Below are 17,357 nucleotides of genomic sequence, written 5' to 3' on the forward strand. Positions count from 1 at the left end.
GGAAAAAAGAGCCTGGGTGACCGCACCCTCTCCAGCAGAGGTAGTCCACTTGGGGGTTCATGTGATGAAGTCTGAAGGGCGGGTAGTACCACCGTAGCATGATTTTGTAGGCGCTTTCCCCGTTTGTGATGCAGGTGGACGAGGTGTGCGTCCGGGTCCAGATGTCCACCCATGTCTGGTCTTCTATCGGGTGACCCAGGTCCGCTTCCCATTGGGCCTTGCAGGGCGTTCTCGTGCTCAGGAAGTCCCCTAAGAATCGCCTGTATAGGGTGGATATCTTCCCGCAGGCCGCAAGGTCCCCGAGTGTCAGTTCCAGGGCGGTAGGGGGGCGCGTTGCTGCCTGCAGAGTTTGGGGGGGGTGTGCACCAGTGACGCAGTTGAATATAAGTGTATCTGTCTCTTTCCTGGAGTTGGAATTTTTCTTTACATTGCTCGAATGTCAGGGGTGCCCCCTCCCCGTATAGCTGGTCTATGGTTTCAAGGCTGCCGTTTATCCAGTTTTGGAAATTGCGGGGGCTCGTGCCAGGCGAGAAGGCCGGGTTAAAGAAGATCGGGGATTGAGGGCTCAGGCCTCTCGGGACCCCCTTCCGTTTTAGCGCCCAATCCCAGGACTTTAAGGTGTGATTAGTTGCCAGGAGAAGGCCTCCCCAGTGTGTTCGGAGAGGGGGTGGGTTGTGTGGCAAGATTCGAAGTGGTAGCGGTGTTCGTGACTGTTCCAGCTCCACCCATCTGGGGCGGTTTGTGATTGTCTGCCATGCGTGGATTTGCGCTAATTGGGCTGCCACCCTATAAGCCTGTAGGTCCGGGACTCCCAGACCTCCCAATTTGGAGCCCCCCAATAGCGTTTTGAGGGGGATTCTCGCCTTCTTACCTCTCCAGATAAATTTCAACATCTTCCTCTGTAGGTTTCGGAGGGCTGGAGCGGGGATCGCCACTGGGAGGGAGGCGCAGGCGTAAAGGAATCTCGGTAGGAGGTTCATCTTGCACGCTGTTATGCGCCCTAGCAGCGAGATCTCCTGCGTCATCCATCGTTTCAGGTCACCTTCCAGTTCCCCGAACAGCCGGGGAAAGTTTGCCTTGTATGTGTCTTTCGGGTCTGCTGAGATATAGACCCCCAGATAAGGGATCGCCCTTTCTTCCCACGTGGTTGGGCACATTTTAGCCAGTGGTTCCCATTCTCCTGGGGTGAGGCCAATGCTTAGGGCCGTAGACTTAGCGAAGTTTACCGAAAAGCCGGGCACCTCGCCATAGCTTTCTATCTCATCTAGCGCGTGTCGGAGGGATGAGCTGGCTTCTGAAAGCATGAGTAAGACATCATCGGCATACAGAGCGATTTTCTGTTGCGAGGGGCCGACCCTCGGGCCTTTGATCTGATTGTTGAGTCTGATTCTTTGGGCAAAGGGCTCCATGGTCAGGGCAAACAGCAGTGGGGACAGCGGACAGCCCTGTCTAGCCCTGCAGGTCAGGGGGATTGGGGCCGAATGGTGTCCATTGATTCTCAGGAGCGTCTTCGGGCCAGTATAGTTAGCTAGTACCATTGATTGGAATGTTGCCCCAAAGCCGAAGGCCCGCAAGGTGTTTTTCATAAACATCCAATCCACCCTGTCGAAGGCCTTGGTCGCATCTAGGGCCATTAGGACCAACTTCTGGGATTTCCGGGCAGTAAGGTCCACCAGGTTAAGAGTTCTCCGGATGTTGTCTCCTGCCACCCGATGTATGATGAAACCTGCCTGGTCTGGCTGAATGATCCCTGGTAGGATGGGTCCCAGGCGGTTTGCCAACATTTTGGAGTATAGGTTTGCATCAATGTTCAATAGAGCAATCGGCCTATACGAGGCTAAGTCTCGTGAGTCTTTCCCAGGTGTAGGGAGGAGGATGGTGGTCGACTCCTGCATCGAGGGCGTCACAGATCCTGTCTCCCTGAAGGAGTTAAAGCGTGTGACCGGGGGGGGGGGGAGGACCAGCTGGGGCCTAAATAGTTTATAGAACCTTGCTGAGAATCCATCTGGGCCCGGGGCACGTGATTTGAGTGACTTGATGGCCTCCTTAACCTCCTCCTCTGTGATGGGCGCCTCCAGCTCCTCCCTTTCGGTGTCAGAAAGCCGCGGTAGCGCCGCTTTACGTAGGTATTCCTATTGTTGCGGTTGGTTTCGTGGATTGGCCGTCATGATCTTGGTGAAGTAGTCCATCGCTAGCTTTTGCTTTTTGGATTCCGAGAATTGGGTGACTCCTTTGGGGTCACGTAGGCCCGTGATAAAGTTGGTCCGTCTTAGTTTGGCCACCAAGATTTTATTTGCCTTGTTGTTCTTCGCGTAATACGATTGTTTAGCTCCGGCCATGAGTAGGGTGGTCTGTGCCGCATAATGGGCCTCTAATTTCTTTCTGGCTATGCGCAAGGCTTTCTGTGTCTTAGGGGACCAGCCTTTCTTCTTGTGGGTCTCTTCTGCGGCCTTCAGTTCTTCTTCCAAGGCTGTCCGGGTTTGTCGCCTATTTCTATGGTAGGCAGCAGCCTCTGATGACTGCTTTCATTGCATCCCAGGTGTTTCCCACAGAGGTGTCGGATGCTGGGTTTTCTTCAAAGAAGCACTTGATGGATTTCGCGATATTGTCCCTTGTAGCCATCTCATTGAGGATGGGGTCGTATAGAGTCCATCTGCGTGGGCTGTCAGATTTTGGATTCTGTGCCCGGATTTCCAGGATCACTGGGGCATGGTCCGATAGGGCTCTCGTGCCGATGGCCACCTCCTTGATGAAAGCTAGAGTTTGGGGGGAGGTTAAGTGGAGGTCCATCCTCGAGAAGGTTCGATGGACGCCTGAATGAAAGGAGAAGTCTGTTTCGGTGGGGTGAAGGACCCGCCAAGCGTCTACTACCTCCAGCGAACGGAACATCTTGAGGAGACTCGATGCCTGGATGAAGTCGCTCAGGGTCAGGGGGTGCGATTTGTCCTTTATGGGATCTGGAACGCCGTTGAAGTCTCCTCCGAGTATTGTCTGGCTTTCTATAAATGAAAAGGAGGTACTTAGCGAGTCGTAAAAATATGATTACCCGGTGTTGGGGGCGTATACCGAGATGAAGGTGTATAGGTCTCCTAGCAGAAGACATTTGACCGCCATAAAACGGCCTTCTGTACAGGCTTTTGTTTCCAATATCTGTGGGTTTAAGTCCTTCCGGAAGAGGATCACAGTGCCCCCTTTTTGAGTTCTCCCTGAGGCGAAGAATTGGAAGGGGTACGATCGGGAGCGGAGCCGTCCAGTGTCCGACTGTAGTAAGTGTGTCTCCTGGAGCATGGCTATTGCCGCCTCTTCATCCTGAAGTTTGAGAAGAATTGTTTTCGTTTGGCAGGTGAGTTCAGCCCATTGACGTTTAAGGAGAAGAGTCTCAGGATTTGGTGATCTGCCAACCGGTCATGTTCCGTGGGGGGGGGGAGCCGGGTGGAGGTGGGTCAACTGCCATTACTGTTGAGATTTAGACGTGTGTCATCCTGCACTTGAGTTTTTAACATGCGCCCCCAATGGGGGGGCGTAACCTTAAATGGCGGGTGGGCCGACATTGTGTGTGCGGACGCACCCATGGCCAACTGGGCCGATAGAGGAGTCAAGGTGTAAAGAATCGTGGTTTCCAAGGATCTGTTGTTGGAACTATCCCTGGGGTGGGTATGAGCCGTGGGTGTGGCCCACCGCCACCGTCGAAGAGCTCTATTTATTCAGAGATGAGCTGGCGGTTCTATAGTGAGTGAGGGCGATCCGGCCGAGGGCCAAAGTCAGTGTGGCCCAGGTTTCTGAGGTGCACATCGCCCCTAGTTATCTCCTCCTGTGGTTTCGTTGAATCTTCGACCATGAGGACCGCCTGGGCTTTGGGGAGGGGGGGGTGGTTCAGAGTCCCCCGCCTTTTCCGGTGAGGAGGTCTCTCTGGGTGAGGTTGGCTGCATGATTGAATTTGCGTTCTCCAAATGACTGATTCGTCGAACAGCGCCTCTGTATGAGAATTGTAGCGCCGTTGGGAACAACCACCTGTATCGCACCTGTTGGTCTTGGAGAAAGAGTGCTAAGGGGCGAGCGCCCTCAGTTTTCGTAGAGTGAGCAGCGAAACGTCCTGGTAAATCTGAAGGGGGGGGAGCCCTGGAACGAGAGGGTGTCTCCCGTACGGCTAATCACTGAGATGGCCTCCTTAGTTGTAAAGAAATGAACCCTGGTGATCACATCTGGGGGGAGGGTCTGAGTCCACTCCCCGGCACGGGTGCAGTCGGTGGGTCCGATCTAGCAGTAGTTGGGATTTGTCTAGATCTGGTAGCAGGGCTTGAAAGAAGTCCCCTATGTATTCCGTTAACTTGTTGTTGGGAACAGAGGATGGGACCCCTCGGATCCGGAGATTATTGATACGCGCCCTATTTTCGAGGTTCTCCTGTTTAAACTTCAAAATCTCATATTTATCTTGCAGGGCGTTGATGGATTGCTGGATTTCTCCAAGGGAGGCAGTGTGGGCTTGTGACCGATCCTCTATCTCCCCCTGCCGTTGTTCAACCTGTTACCCTCTGGTCCGTCTGCTCTACTTTGGAGGCGAGTTCCACTATGCAGGAGCGAAATTCAGCCTTAATGTCCGCCATAAAGGCCACCAGATCCCCTCTAGTGGCAAGAGCGTCTTTTTCCTCCGGCTGTTTCTGTGGGGTCAGTTTGAGAGGGTCCTGTTTCTTGCCTTTGTCCGCTCCTGAAAACATAGTCGGGATATCCGCGGCTTTGCCAGCTTTCGTTTGCCTGGACATGGTGGCTGTATGGAGGGGTCACGTTGGGGAGGTTCCGGCGGCCTCCAGAGGGCCCCAAGAGTGTAGAGGAGGGCTCGTAGGTGAACTCTCCTGGTGGGCACCCCCAAGGATCAGGACTTGCGACTTCTTGAGTGTTGACGGGCTGGTTGATTAAGTGTGTCCAATGGTGGCTGTCGTGAGGCGTTTTGCGTGGGGGGTCCCAGAGGCCTGTTGCTTTGATGAGCGCTGGATGAACGTGCTGGGCGAGGATGTGGGCCGGGGCGCCCCAGGAAGAATGTGGGGGGTGAGAGTTTGTATCTAATTGGGGCTTAGCTGGAGGTGCTTCAGCTGGGCTAGTGTGAATTTGTGCTCTCAGCGCCCTTCACCGGGGAGGGTCTGCGCTCTTTGCGTGGGGAGAGGCGGCAGTGTTCCGGAGGTTCTTGACTGTGCCCCTGTGCTGCTTAAGGGGCTGACGGCATTCCCCCTGTTGTTGCTAAGTTCGGACTGGGCCTATGGCCGACGGATAATGCTGGGGAAGGTCTTGTGAGGAAGCCGGAGGTTTACGGTGGGGGGCCGTGCCCTCAGCTGTAGTCAATTGGATCCAGGGGAGGAGGGCCAGCAGGCGACCCAGGAGGTCTGCGGTGCAGGAGAACAACCTCGAGCATATAAATCGGCTGTCTGCTGGTGCAGCGAGGCTCTGGGGTGTAGTTGGGGCCTTCACCCGTGGGGCAGGGTGGCCTCCGTAGCTCTGAGGAGGTCCAGACTGGAGGGGCGTGGGGGGGTTACCAACCCGAGGCCCCAGCCTCTTGGGCCCGCGCCTGGAGTGACTGCTGGAGTATGTGCTGGCTGGGGGGCAGGGCGACTCCCAAGTGTTATCGCTACTCCCTCGTAGTGTGGGCTCCTCTCCAGGACCTCGGCCGGATCAGCTTGTGGATGCCGCTCGGCTCCGACAGGGTTCCGGGGTTGAGGGCCCCTGGTGGCTGCGCAGGTATAGTTGCAGCCGCGGTTCTCACCAGGGTCGCGGCCGGCTCTGCCTCCTCCTGGAGCCCGGGTGGGCTCCGCAGGTGGGGCCGTGGCTGTTTGCATTGTCGGCTGTCAGTGTGCCCCTCCTCTTCGTCCTCTGCCAGCTCCTCTCATCTCGGCCCGATCCGCTCGTTAGGGTTAGCGGGCGTCCGCCATCTTGTTTTCCTAGGAGGGCGCTGGGTGCTGGGCTTGAGAGGCAAATTTAGGCATAACGCTGGCGCGTTATCGGTCAACCTCGGCGTGCTTCAGAGGTTCCGGTCACCAAAGATGGTACTGGACATCACGGAGCTTCGCTGGAACCGCATGATAATCGCGGCAGCGGCGGGTCATCCATGGGAGGCTTCAAGGGAGCAACCGCATCAGTGGCGCTCCAAGCCACGCCCCCCCAATTAAAGGAATTTTAAAATAGGAACACTCTTCAGACGAGTGCTTAAATATGGACAGCGCCTCCAGGTTACCTTTAACGGTACCGACTTGCAAGCTCCTGTGGGCCAAAGAAAGCAAAAAAGACAGAACCATGTGAATGTCACATGCAAAAGGATCCACATTCATAACCCTGCACCAGTCGCAGAACTTACGCCAAAGGTACAGGGACTTTGTTGCGGGCCATGTGGCCGAGAGCAACACCTCCATCACGCCTTCAGGGAGGTCCCAATCCTTATACCTCAACCTTTCAGAAACCAAGCGTGAAGGTTGAGGGATCTGACCTCTGGATGGAGAACCTGACCCCCCTCCCGTGACAGCAGATCGGCTCGGTAGGGAAGACGACGTGGAGGGCAGATGGACAAGTCGAGAAGGTCTGAGTACCACGTCCTCCGGGCCCACGCCGGAGCAATGAGGATCATCCGGGAACCGAACCTCGGTAACCTCCGGAGTACTTGCGGGATGATGGGGACTGGAGGAAACGCATACAGCAGTGGGAATGACCACTCCACCACAAATGCGTCTCCTAGGGCTCCTTTTGGAGGAAATTCCTGCGAGCAGAACCTCTCGCACTTCCGGTTGACACTGGAGGCAAAGAGATCCACTTGAGGGGTCCCCCAAAGGGCGAAGATCTCCAGGAGAATCTCCTGAGCCAACTCCCACTCGTGAGAGATCACGCTCTGCCTGCTCAGAGCATCCGCCGTCTCGTTTTCGTCTCCGGCCAGATGAACTACCGAGATCGAAACTTCCTGCTCGATTGCCCAGAACCAGAGCTGCATCGCCTCCCTGCACAGAGGAAGTGACCCTGCCCCCCCTTTTTGTTGATGTAGTTCATAGCCACCGTGTTGTCCGTCAGGATCAGGACATTCTTCCCTCGCACAGTCAGCAGAAAAGCCTTCAGGGCTAGCCTGACGGCCCTCATCTCCAATAGATTGATATGGAGTCTGGACTCCAACGGAGACCAACGACAGCTGACTGTCAACTCGTTGGCATGAGCTCCCCATTCTGTGAGGGATGCGTCCGTCATGATCGTCACCACTGGCCAGGGTAGCCAAAATGGAGCCCCCTTAATCAGATTGTCTTCGCCGGCCCACCACAGAAGGTCCTGGGTGACCGAGGACGGCACCTGAACAGGGTCCGACAACCTGCCAGAGGACTGAGACCACTGGAGCTTGAGTGCCCATTGCAAAGATCTCATCCGCAACCTGGCCTCTGGCACCAGAAGAATGCAGGATGCCATGAGGCCGAGCAATCTCGAGAACTCGAACGCTGGGAGACTCTGGGCAAGCTGAAACTTGTGCACCATCTGCTAAATGTGATGAGCCCTCACCTGGGGAGGAAAACACTGCCCCAGGGACATGTCGAGCACAGCTCCGATGTACTGGAGCCTCTGAGTTGGTGTCAAATGGGACTTCTTGAAGTTGAGGGAGAAGCCCAGCTTGTGGAGGGAGTGGCAGGTGACTGACAGATGAACCAGGACTTGCTCGGGAGAGCGCGCCCTGATCAACCAATCATCCAGGTAGGGGTAGACGTGAATCCCCACTTTCCTGAGGTGCGCTGCCACCACTACCACAAGCTTGCTGAAGACCCTCGGGGCAGAGGTCAATTCTAACGGCAGGACCCAAAACTGAAAGTGCGAGTCGCCAACCACGAACCTCCGGTACTTCTTGTGCTTTGGATGTATCGGCACATGAAAATAAGCGTCCTTTAGGTTGAGAGACAACAACCAGTCCTGAAGTTGATGGGCCTGGAGGACTTGAGAGAGAGTAACCATCTTGAACTTGTCCTTCCTGAGGAGTTTGTTCAAACCGCGCAAGTCCATGATGGGTCTCAAACCCCCGTCTTTCTTGGAAATAAAAAAATAAGGGGAATACCATCCCTTGTTCCTCTCCGCTACAGGCACCAGTTCTATGGTGCCTTTCTCCAGGAGGGATTGAATTTCCTGCGCAAGGAGCGGATCCAGACTCTTCAAAGAGAGATTCCCCAGTGAATTGTCTTGAGGCCTCTGCCGGAAAGGAAGACAGTAGCCGTGGGTTATGATCTCCCGAACCCACACATCTGAAGTAATGGTGCGCCACTCTGCAAGATGCTGCGCCAGTCTTCCCCCAACCGGCAAACCATGGGACATGGCCTCATGACTGAGCTGACGCGGCTGCGGTGTTGCCTGAGGGCAAAGAGGCGACAGTCCGAGCGGCCTTGGCATCTCGAGTACCTTGTTTTCCACCTCTGGCACTCTTACGGTGCCCCCTTTGACTTGCAGCTCCTCTCGCTTTAGTAAAGGATGAGTAATAACGAAAGGAACCCCCCCTCCATTGCTGTCCCCTGGGACGAAAAGGCGGAGGTTGGCGGACTGCAGCACCCAGTGCTTAAAGTGGGCCGGGGCCGGGCCCCGGCAGTCTCCAAAAAGTGGGGCTCAGCCGGGGCCCCGTCCCACCGCCCGCAACATTGGCCGCGACGGGAGATGCATGCGCCTGCCATGAAGTCAGGCGATCTGACAAAAGTGGCAGCCAACCACAGCGACGCTGTGACTGGCTGCCACTTCTGTCAGTCATAGTAACTGCCTCTCGCGCGAGAGAGGTCACCAGAGGCGGTTACTGTCCCTTTGTTTCCCCAGGTCACCGAGGCGTCTTTAACCCTCGGCGAACCTGGGGATTCCTCGACATATTTCGAGGTTTATGAAAGATGGCTTTGAAAGTACACATTTCAAGCCATCTTTTATAAAGCTTTGCCGACGGACAATTTTGTCCGTAGTCAAAGCTTTATAAAAGACGGCTTGAATTGTGTACTTTCAAAGCCATCTTTTATAAACCCGAAATGTTTAAAAAAGATGGCCTGAAAACTAGGCAAACCGTAGGGTATGCACACAAATATATATAAATGTTATATATTTGTGTGCGTACGTTACTATGGTGTGTGTACTGTGCAAGCCATCTTTTCTAAACATGGAAATATGTTACATATTTCCATGTTTAGAAAAGATGGCTTGCACAGTACACACACCATAGTAAGGTACGCACACAAATATATAACATTTATATATATTTGTGTGTATACCCTACGATTTGCGTACTTTTTAGGCCACGCCCCTCCCACAAGCCACGCCCCCAAATGAGGGCCCCCCCCTCGATTGCTTACCCCACTTAAAGCCCTGGCAGCGCCCAACGACTTCTCTGCAGCTTTGGAGGTCTGCAACCTCTCAAGGCTCTCGTCAGCCTTGCTGCCAAAAAGATGTTCACCATCAAAGAGCATGTTAAGGAGCCTGGCTTGCACATCAGGAGCAAAACCCGACTTCCTCAACCACGCAAATCTGCGTATCACGGTGCACGCCGCCATGGACCGGCTGACAGTCTGCCATGTCCTAACCCGACTGAACGGACTCACACATGGCCTCCTTGCCATCCTGAATAATAGCAAGAAAACCATCCCGTTCGTCCCCTTTGGGAATATGTTCAGCCGCTAAGGAAATACAGTTCCACAGAGTGTGCGTGAAACGAGACAAGGCACATACAGAGTTGGCTGCCTGAAGCGCCACACCCCCTGCAGAAAACACTTTCTTCGCCCAGCCATCAAAACGCTTGTCGTCCCTATCAGGAGGGATGGTAGGATACAACGCCTGCTTAGCTGGGGCCGTAGCCACCTGCACCACCAAACTCTCCGGAGTGGGGTGCGTGGTCAAGTAGCAGGGGCCACTACTGGCTAGGTGGTATTTTCGCGGCAAAGACTTGCCCACTGCCGGGAGACTCTCCGGAGCAGTCCAAGCCGCTGCCACCCTTCTTTGCAGAGCCATATGGAATGGCAGTACCGGGTCAGTGGGTGGACCTTGATCGAGGAGATCCATAAGGTCATCCTGCACAAAAACAACTGGGGGCAACGACCACCCCAAGTAGTCTGTGACCCTCGACATAAGGCGCCGGTACGATGACTCGGCATGGGTGCCAGGCTCAGGCCTACAGAACTCCACCTCTGGAGAGGTGTCCAGACCACTGGCGTCATGCAGTGACTGACGCAAGTCCTCAATCTGGCTATGACCAGAAAGAATCTCATCTGGTACCGTGTCCGGAACCAACCCATCTTCAGAACCCTCTTCCACCTCGGAAATATAATCCGTAGGCTGGAAAGTGGGCATTGAATAGGGGAGGAAGACATGTTTTGCCTTGGCCAGAGCCTTTTTAGGGGGTTCTCCCGTGCCACAGGGTACCTCCGACACCACAGCCTCGAAAGGCGGAGGGCGTCGAGCGCAGTGCTGACAACATAGACGGCTTCGACACAGGCCTCGAGGGCGGAGCCCCAAGCGTGTCCTTCGACATCCTGGGTGCCGATGGCGTCGACAACTTCCTCTGAGACGGAACCTCGAGAGAGTCAGTCAACGACCTCGGTGACACCGGCGTCGACGTCTTCTTCGAAGACTGCACGGCACACGGGCTCGAGCGCGTCGCGGACCGGGACCTGGAACGGGCATGACTGGAACGATTACCCTTGTCCGAGCGGTACCTCTCCCGCGAATCGTGCCAACTACCCGAGCCTGAAGGCATACGAGTGGTGTCTCCAGTACGGTCACGACCGACCCCTCTCGGAGGCGCGGACGGACCAGAGCACTGCGATTCAAGAATCGCCAACATTTTCTTCCTGAAGGAAGCCCACTCCTCTGGAGAGGAATGCTTGGTGGGATAAGAAACCCGCCGACGGGCGGAGTCCTCGGATGAGGACGGGGAAGGCGACCGATGACGATGCTTCCGGGAGTGCCTCCAAGAGGCAGAGTAGTGGCGGGACCCACTCCGGGACCGAGAGCCCCTAGACTTACGACTACGATGCGGAAAGTTGCCCCTCGAATCGTCCGTCGAAAGCCCAGTGGACCTCGTCTTCCGGTGCTTGGACACCTTACCGACCGACAGCTTCTTCTTACGTTCCCGCAAGGCCTTGGACGTAAGCGACTGGCAGTCGACACAATCATCCGTGTCGTGGGCTTCCCCGAGGCACCAGAGGCAGGCGTCGTGGGAGTCTGTCACCGACATCTTGGACCCGCAGTCCCCACACTTCTTGAAGCCCGGACGCGGGGTGGAAGAAGAGGAAGACATCCCGATAATACTTTACACAAAACGAACAGGTTCGAAGAACCGAAAGAACAGAAACTCCAAAGAGTCGAGGCGCGCCGAGATCTCCGAAGCGAACACGTTCGCGGAAAAAACGGAACTGAGGCTACGGGCATCGTGCATCCTACTTATAACATCTGGTGACGTCGGCCATCAGAGGAGGTCCTCGAGGGTGGCGTATCGACGTAGGACGCCGAAAGATTTTCCGAAGCAGGACAGCTGTGATGATTACTGTCATAGATGTGGAATACGTCGGAGGACCCAATCTCCTCGAATAAAAGGTTCTGCATAACCCAATGAGCAGGTTTCTCGCAGCAGGTTAATGTAATAACCAATGCAACATTCTTGGTTTCTATGTTCTGTTTACTGGGTCCATTCACTCCTCTGTAGCTCTTGGAGCCCTTCTTTCATGTGGGGCCTCATGTACCCCATGTTTCCTCCATTAGTTAATATTGGTCCCTTGTTGGAGGCAGGCTTATAGGTAAGCACTAGGACTACTTGGGGGTATTTATTTTCTTTGAGGTCTCCAAGCCTTACTTATATTTCAGTTAAACTTTGTGCACTTGTACTAACATTTCATGATCCACTTAGATCATTATTATGTTTTTTTCTTGGATTTTGAAATATTCACGAGGCATTCCCATCAACCTCCACCTTATCCCCCCCAGACAGAGCAACTATTTCAATCCAGACAGAAAGGCGGGAGGCGAAGAACCCCCGGCAAACCCTCCCAGGCTGTTCAAAGAGAAAGTGAAACAAGTTGAATACAGGGAAAGAACCACAAGTCCCTAAACAATCCCTACTAATAACCTAACGTCCAATAGAGGATGTAAGTGTCTGCTCGAAATCTATGCATTCCTAAACCCAGCCACCAAACCCAGAATCGATAGATCAGAGAACCTGCATGAAGACAAGATATGTGACAAAAAGAAAAATGCTCTGAGAATGATGCCAACTCAAGGATGAAACCTAAGAAGAGGACAGTAGAGAGACAGGACCAAATTTGGTGCGTATTGTCAGTTCCAGTTCTAGGAGAATCCACTTCAAGATATAGCAAATAGCATGTACTGGAGCTGCAGAAAGGAGCTGAAGGAAGGTGGACAGGAAGTTCCAATAGGTCCTGGCGGGAAAGGGACACGTACTATCAATGGGAACTACTCAAACAAGCAATAGAGGGAAACTGTTCACCCCAAGGCAGGCGTTGAGAGAGCAGAAGAGCAATATTGACTTCTACAGAGAAAATAATGGAAGATGCTCCAGCCAGAAACCTAAGACCACATAAGAGCCAAGTGGTAAGCAACAGTGAGGGAGCAGGCGCAGTCAAGGCCAAATAGGTAAAACCAAGATCTGGTAACAGTAGCAGATACGCAGGAAGTTACTATACTGCAGACAAAGGCAACAAGAGTCCAGTGCACACAACAGCAGTCGGACAAGGAGCGACCAGTTGCTTTCACTCCGTGTCTTCCATGTGAGCTGATGCAAGCACGAACGTACCACTTAAGATTTACGGCATACATGGCCCATAGGACACATTCTTGTGCAATTGGCTATGATCCTGTGGCACCAGGGTGTCCTTTCGGCATCCCCACAATCCCATATTGTTGAGGTCAGACAGTATTTAATGTATTCTAAAAATGTTTTAATGATTTACCTACTTATACATATTGTGTAGTTATTTCCTATGCATAACATTATATAGCACATATTTTAATAAATATATTTTATGGGCCTTCTCTGCAAATTTAAAGTGTTTAGCGTATCTTTAAACCAGCTCTCTTTCACTTTAGAGTCAGAAACACAAAAGGAAACCCCCTGTAAACCAAGTAGGTTGATATGGCTATATCCTAAACGTTAGGTCGAAGAAAAACCTCCCAACAGGCCCTGATTTCATATGACAGGACTGTGCCCTACAATCACTATAGACATTATTGCTCTGTTTCCTACTTTCAGGTGTGTTTATTGTGTAAACAGGTGCTTCTTTCATGTTCCAAACCTCTGGAACAAGCTCACTCTAGACATTAAAACACATCCATCCCAAATCGCAACCAGGAAGTTCTCTATACCTCCCTCTTTTTGGAATCCCTCTCTCTGGCTTGTGCTCTTTCTGGTCCTGCCTTCCATTTTGGGACCACGCCTATAGACAATTCAGTTAATCATATGCATGTAAAAAATCTGGAAATATACACATGATTTGAGGATATCTGTCTGACATTCTTATAGGGGGCCATATTGTGGCACGTCGTCAAAGATTTGCTAACGCTCCCTCTAGTCGGACCAAAATGTGAAACAATCACTGGAACACAGATGTTTACAAGGATTTTTGTTTCTGTTTCAGGATGAGGGACACTCACTTCCTAGCAGTCACATTTGCGGTTTCCATATTTCTGGCCTGTGCAGTCAGTGATCCGGTCTCCAACGAGGTGGAATGGCGGTCCCTGGGGAACCCTTATAACAGAGACCTGGTAAGTGGTCACAACTATCCAGCTTGTCTATTTCCTAACTGCCCACGGCACAGAAAGCCTACATGGGCTCCAGCAATACTGAAGCTTACTATGTCTGACTGAGCTGGGGCGGTTTATCACATTGCTTACAAATACTTACAATTATAGGTCGCGGGTGTGCATGCTCAAATGGAGACGTGCAACCCGAAAACAGGGGAATGCCACGAAAATACTGCAGCCCCTGCAAAAGTCATGAAGAGCCCGAGCGGGAGGTCAGAGAGACCCACGGACAACCAGAGTGCCAATAAACACCATGTGAAGTTATGGGTGGCGCAAACGTTTGGTGGCACCCTAACGGGCGGATTACTAGTGGAGAAAGGGTCTGGAACACCCAGCACATAACGAGCAGCCTCCTAAGCCTTCTTCCTCATCGCAGTAGTTGGGAAGGAAACTTCCCAGATACTAAAAGCCAAAAGAACAGAAAGAACGATCTGGGACCCACACCAGAAGAGTGAACTGTGGAGCAGATAGGCAGCCACTGGCAGTGTAGTGAACCAAGGTTGTCCACTGGATTTGTGAAGTAAACAAACATTCCCTCACAGGTTAGTGAACCAGGGCTGTCCGAAAGCCTGGGAAAGGGCAGCGGAAGAGAGACATTCCCCAACCATTTGTTCAACTTTCTGAAAACTCTGAGAAAGGCAAAGAGAGACATTTCCCCCATCAGTATTGAACTGTCAGAAAGGCTTGAACAGGGCCAGGGGGAAGACAGACTTTCCCCCACAGAGGAAAAAAAAATCTGGGAAAGGTTATGGTGAGAGAGACATCCCCCTGACATTGTGAATTGGGACTAGAGGGGCCCTGGTCAGGAAGATTGAACAAAGCAAATTCCCAAGGAAACCATAGTGAAAGCAACTATGAAGATATACCTACAGAATCTGATGAACCTGAAACGTTATGTTGCTTCAGTACGAGAATGCAACCTGAGGAAGTAATACATGCCCTCAAAGAATAGTTTCAGTGTAAACTTGTCAGTGATTTAATTTCTTTCGTAGCGTAAGGGCAGGAAATAGGATTTTGACACATGACGGTGCACACCTTTAGGCATCCTGACAGACTCTGTAGCACATTTTAGTTGAAGCAGGGAAACAACCTATTAGAAATAGGGCAAGATAAGTTCTCTTTCTTTTCCTTTTATTACGATAAGTATTTTCTAATTACCATGCCACCATTGTGTCAGACTCCTGTTTCTGCACCTTTACAATGTGTAACACCCAAGCTGCTTCTAGTTAAACCATTACCATTGTAACCTAGCCTTGCAAGTCCTTGTCTCTCCTAGAGACTACCTACTCTACAAAGTAAAGTCCCAAAATAGATGGCCAACAAATAGTTCAAACACCCTATCACATTTTTTAGAATCCTAGCTACCCTAGGCTAACCGCACAATGTTAGAAGGATTAGCCCAATGCAAACGGCCATAAACCTAATCTTCGAAGTCAGGGATCGAAATTGAGATTTTATAAGCAGGAGCTAAAAGCAGCACCTGGGTATCCAGAATTAACCAGGAGTTACAACTGGGGTACCAGTAGCTAGTACTTAAACATAAGATTAAATCCTATCACGTTGTCAATTATGCATGGCTCCTTGTGCTTTAAATGTTATATCGATGTTTCCTAATGTTTAGTTAAAGATTGCACCAAATGTGCAAAGTTAAATTGGCATAGGTGTGTTTGTTCCCCATCAATTGGCCTGGGAAGCCAAAAGTAGCTCCTGGTAGCAGTTGGTGTGAAGCTAACCAGGCTCTTGTAGGCTACAAGCAGGAGGTAAATAGCTCCCGGCTCCCCTCAATTTCGAACCCTGAAAGTCCAGCCCTATTCTAATACAACAAAACCAATGTGCGCCCCTGAGAAGGTTCTTGTAGCAGTTACACAGTCTGGTCCCTCCTTCAGGCCCCTCTGCTTCCACCTTGCTTCTACAGACCTCTCCCAGAGTTGAGGTGTCAGAGCACTCTTCTTTTGGCTGCCAGTAGCCTTACCACAATTACGTGCGGGCTTCTCCCTGTCATTGGTATCTTTTCTGTATGTCTCTCACAGGTGACACTGTTTGGACAGCAGGTACCTCATGGAACTTGGCTCTCAGGATGCACAACGGGTCCCTCCAAGACTTCTGCTTTTTTTCAGGACTCACAACAGGCCCCTCTTGGACCCTAGTATTTGGATTCTCAGAAGATCCCTTGTTGGTCTTTGACTTTGCCAGAAGTCTACAAAAGGAATGGGTATTTCTCCCCCACCCTCACAGTCCTCGTCAGCCAGATATCATTATTGCACCCTCCTGCCAGAGCTTCAATGTCTCTCCCATTTTACCTTAAGGTCACTGGTGGAGAGCCTCAAGCTTTGGCCTTCTAATTCCCACTAGGGTTGGGAGTTCTGTGACAAACTCCATGGTTCTCTTCTTTCTCCAGGGTCTTGAGACCTGGGCTGCTTCCAGTCTTCTAGATTATCTTTGACTTTTTCCAGACAGCCCTCTTCTGGATAATCCCCTTTTAGCAAGGTTGTGCAGCTAGACACGTTGTCCTCACCCGGAGGAATTCTCTTGCCTACTGAACCTTCCTAGCTACTTTTATATTCATTCGAGTTGGGCCAGTCTCCAAATCTCATTGCTGATAGATTAGTTCCCATTTCAGTGTGAACCCTTGAGTCTGATTGGTTATTCTGAGTCAGTGTCTTAAATATTCCTCATTAGGTTAGCAAGCCTGAAGGATCCCTCCTCTTCCACTCTCTGGGAGCCACATTAGTAGCGGCAAGCCCAGCCCAGCCCCTGGCTGCTTGCTACCCCCATATGTAAGGATGAGGAGTTGAGACAACTCACCAAAGACTCACTCAAAAGTAATGTTTCCTATGATGCAATGCTACAGCCAATGCAGTGTACAATGCCCCCCACAACATCATAACGACAGAAGTAACCCTCCCATTCCTCCTCTCCTGCTCCCCCACACAACTGTAGATTTACAAGAGCCTTTCTCTGCCCTTCTTAGCTCCTCTTTCCTAGACACATACAGATCATGTTTGATTTTCCCAGAATGCACATAACAAATATATTAAATAATGAGAATTTATTAGGTGGGCTGGTTCCTTCTCACCTGGACCATTTTTTATGTCCAAAATAAACATTCAGTGTTCCCCGGATAATTGACCTCGTTTCTCCCCATTTGCCACTGATCGGGAAGACTAGGACACTACTATGAATTCATTTTATATTTTATGTTGTATTCATTTGGTGTAAGGTCTATCATTAAAGCACTAGGCGCCAGGAAGTTGGGTCTTGTGGAGCGAAGTGGGCAACGTTGTATTTACGTGGTGCACACAGTGTTTTCTTTGTGACTATTGAGGAGGCATTTCCCTGACAAACCTGAACACTATAATTGTGCAGGAGCAGTGCGGAGTGCTGCGTGGTGTGTGGACCAAAGTGGGGCAAAGTGGTCTTTACGTGGTCTGTACGAGCTGGAAGGGCAAGGGAAGTGACACCTGACTAGCCTGTTGCATACAGGGGAATAAGTAAGCGCTAATAGAGGTAAGCGTTTTAAATGTTAAGGCCCGGAGTAATGGAATTATTTCTCTGTAAAACAGAGATTTACATGCCATTCT

At 51.7% G+C, this 17,357-nt stretch overlaps 1 protein-coding gene and 1 long non-coding RNA gene across 4 annotated transcripts in view; one reads left to right on the plus strand and one right to left on the minus strand.

The window, feature by feature from the left end:
* BTD (biotinidase) overlaps positions 1-17,357 on the minus strand; it is a 405,811-nt gene that overhangs the window by 229,784 nt on the left and 158,670 nt on the right. The window lies entirely within an intron of this gene.
* LOC138570200 (uncharacterized) overlaps positions 1-17,357 on the plus strand; it is a 245,499-nt gene that overhangs the window by 162,225 nt on the left and 65,917 nt on the right. The window contains exon 3 of the long non-coding RNA XR_011303422.1: positions 13,611-13,737. This is a non-coding gene — a long non-coding RNA (uncharacterized lncRNA). The remainder of the gene's footprint in view (positions 1-13,610; positions 13,738-17,357) is intronic.

This window comes from Ambystoma mexicanum, chromosome 2q, assembly GCF_040938575.1.
Source record: "Ambystoma mexicanum isolate Mex_15411 chromosome 2q, UKY_AmexF1_1, whole genome shotgun sequence".
NCBI lineage: Eukaryota > Metazoa > Chordata > Amphibia > Caudata > Ambystomatidae > Ambystoma > Ambystoma mexicanum.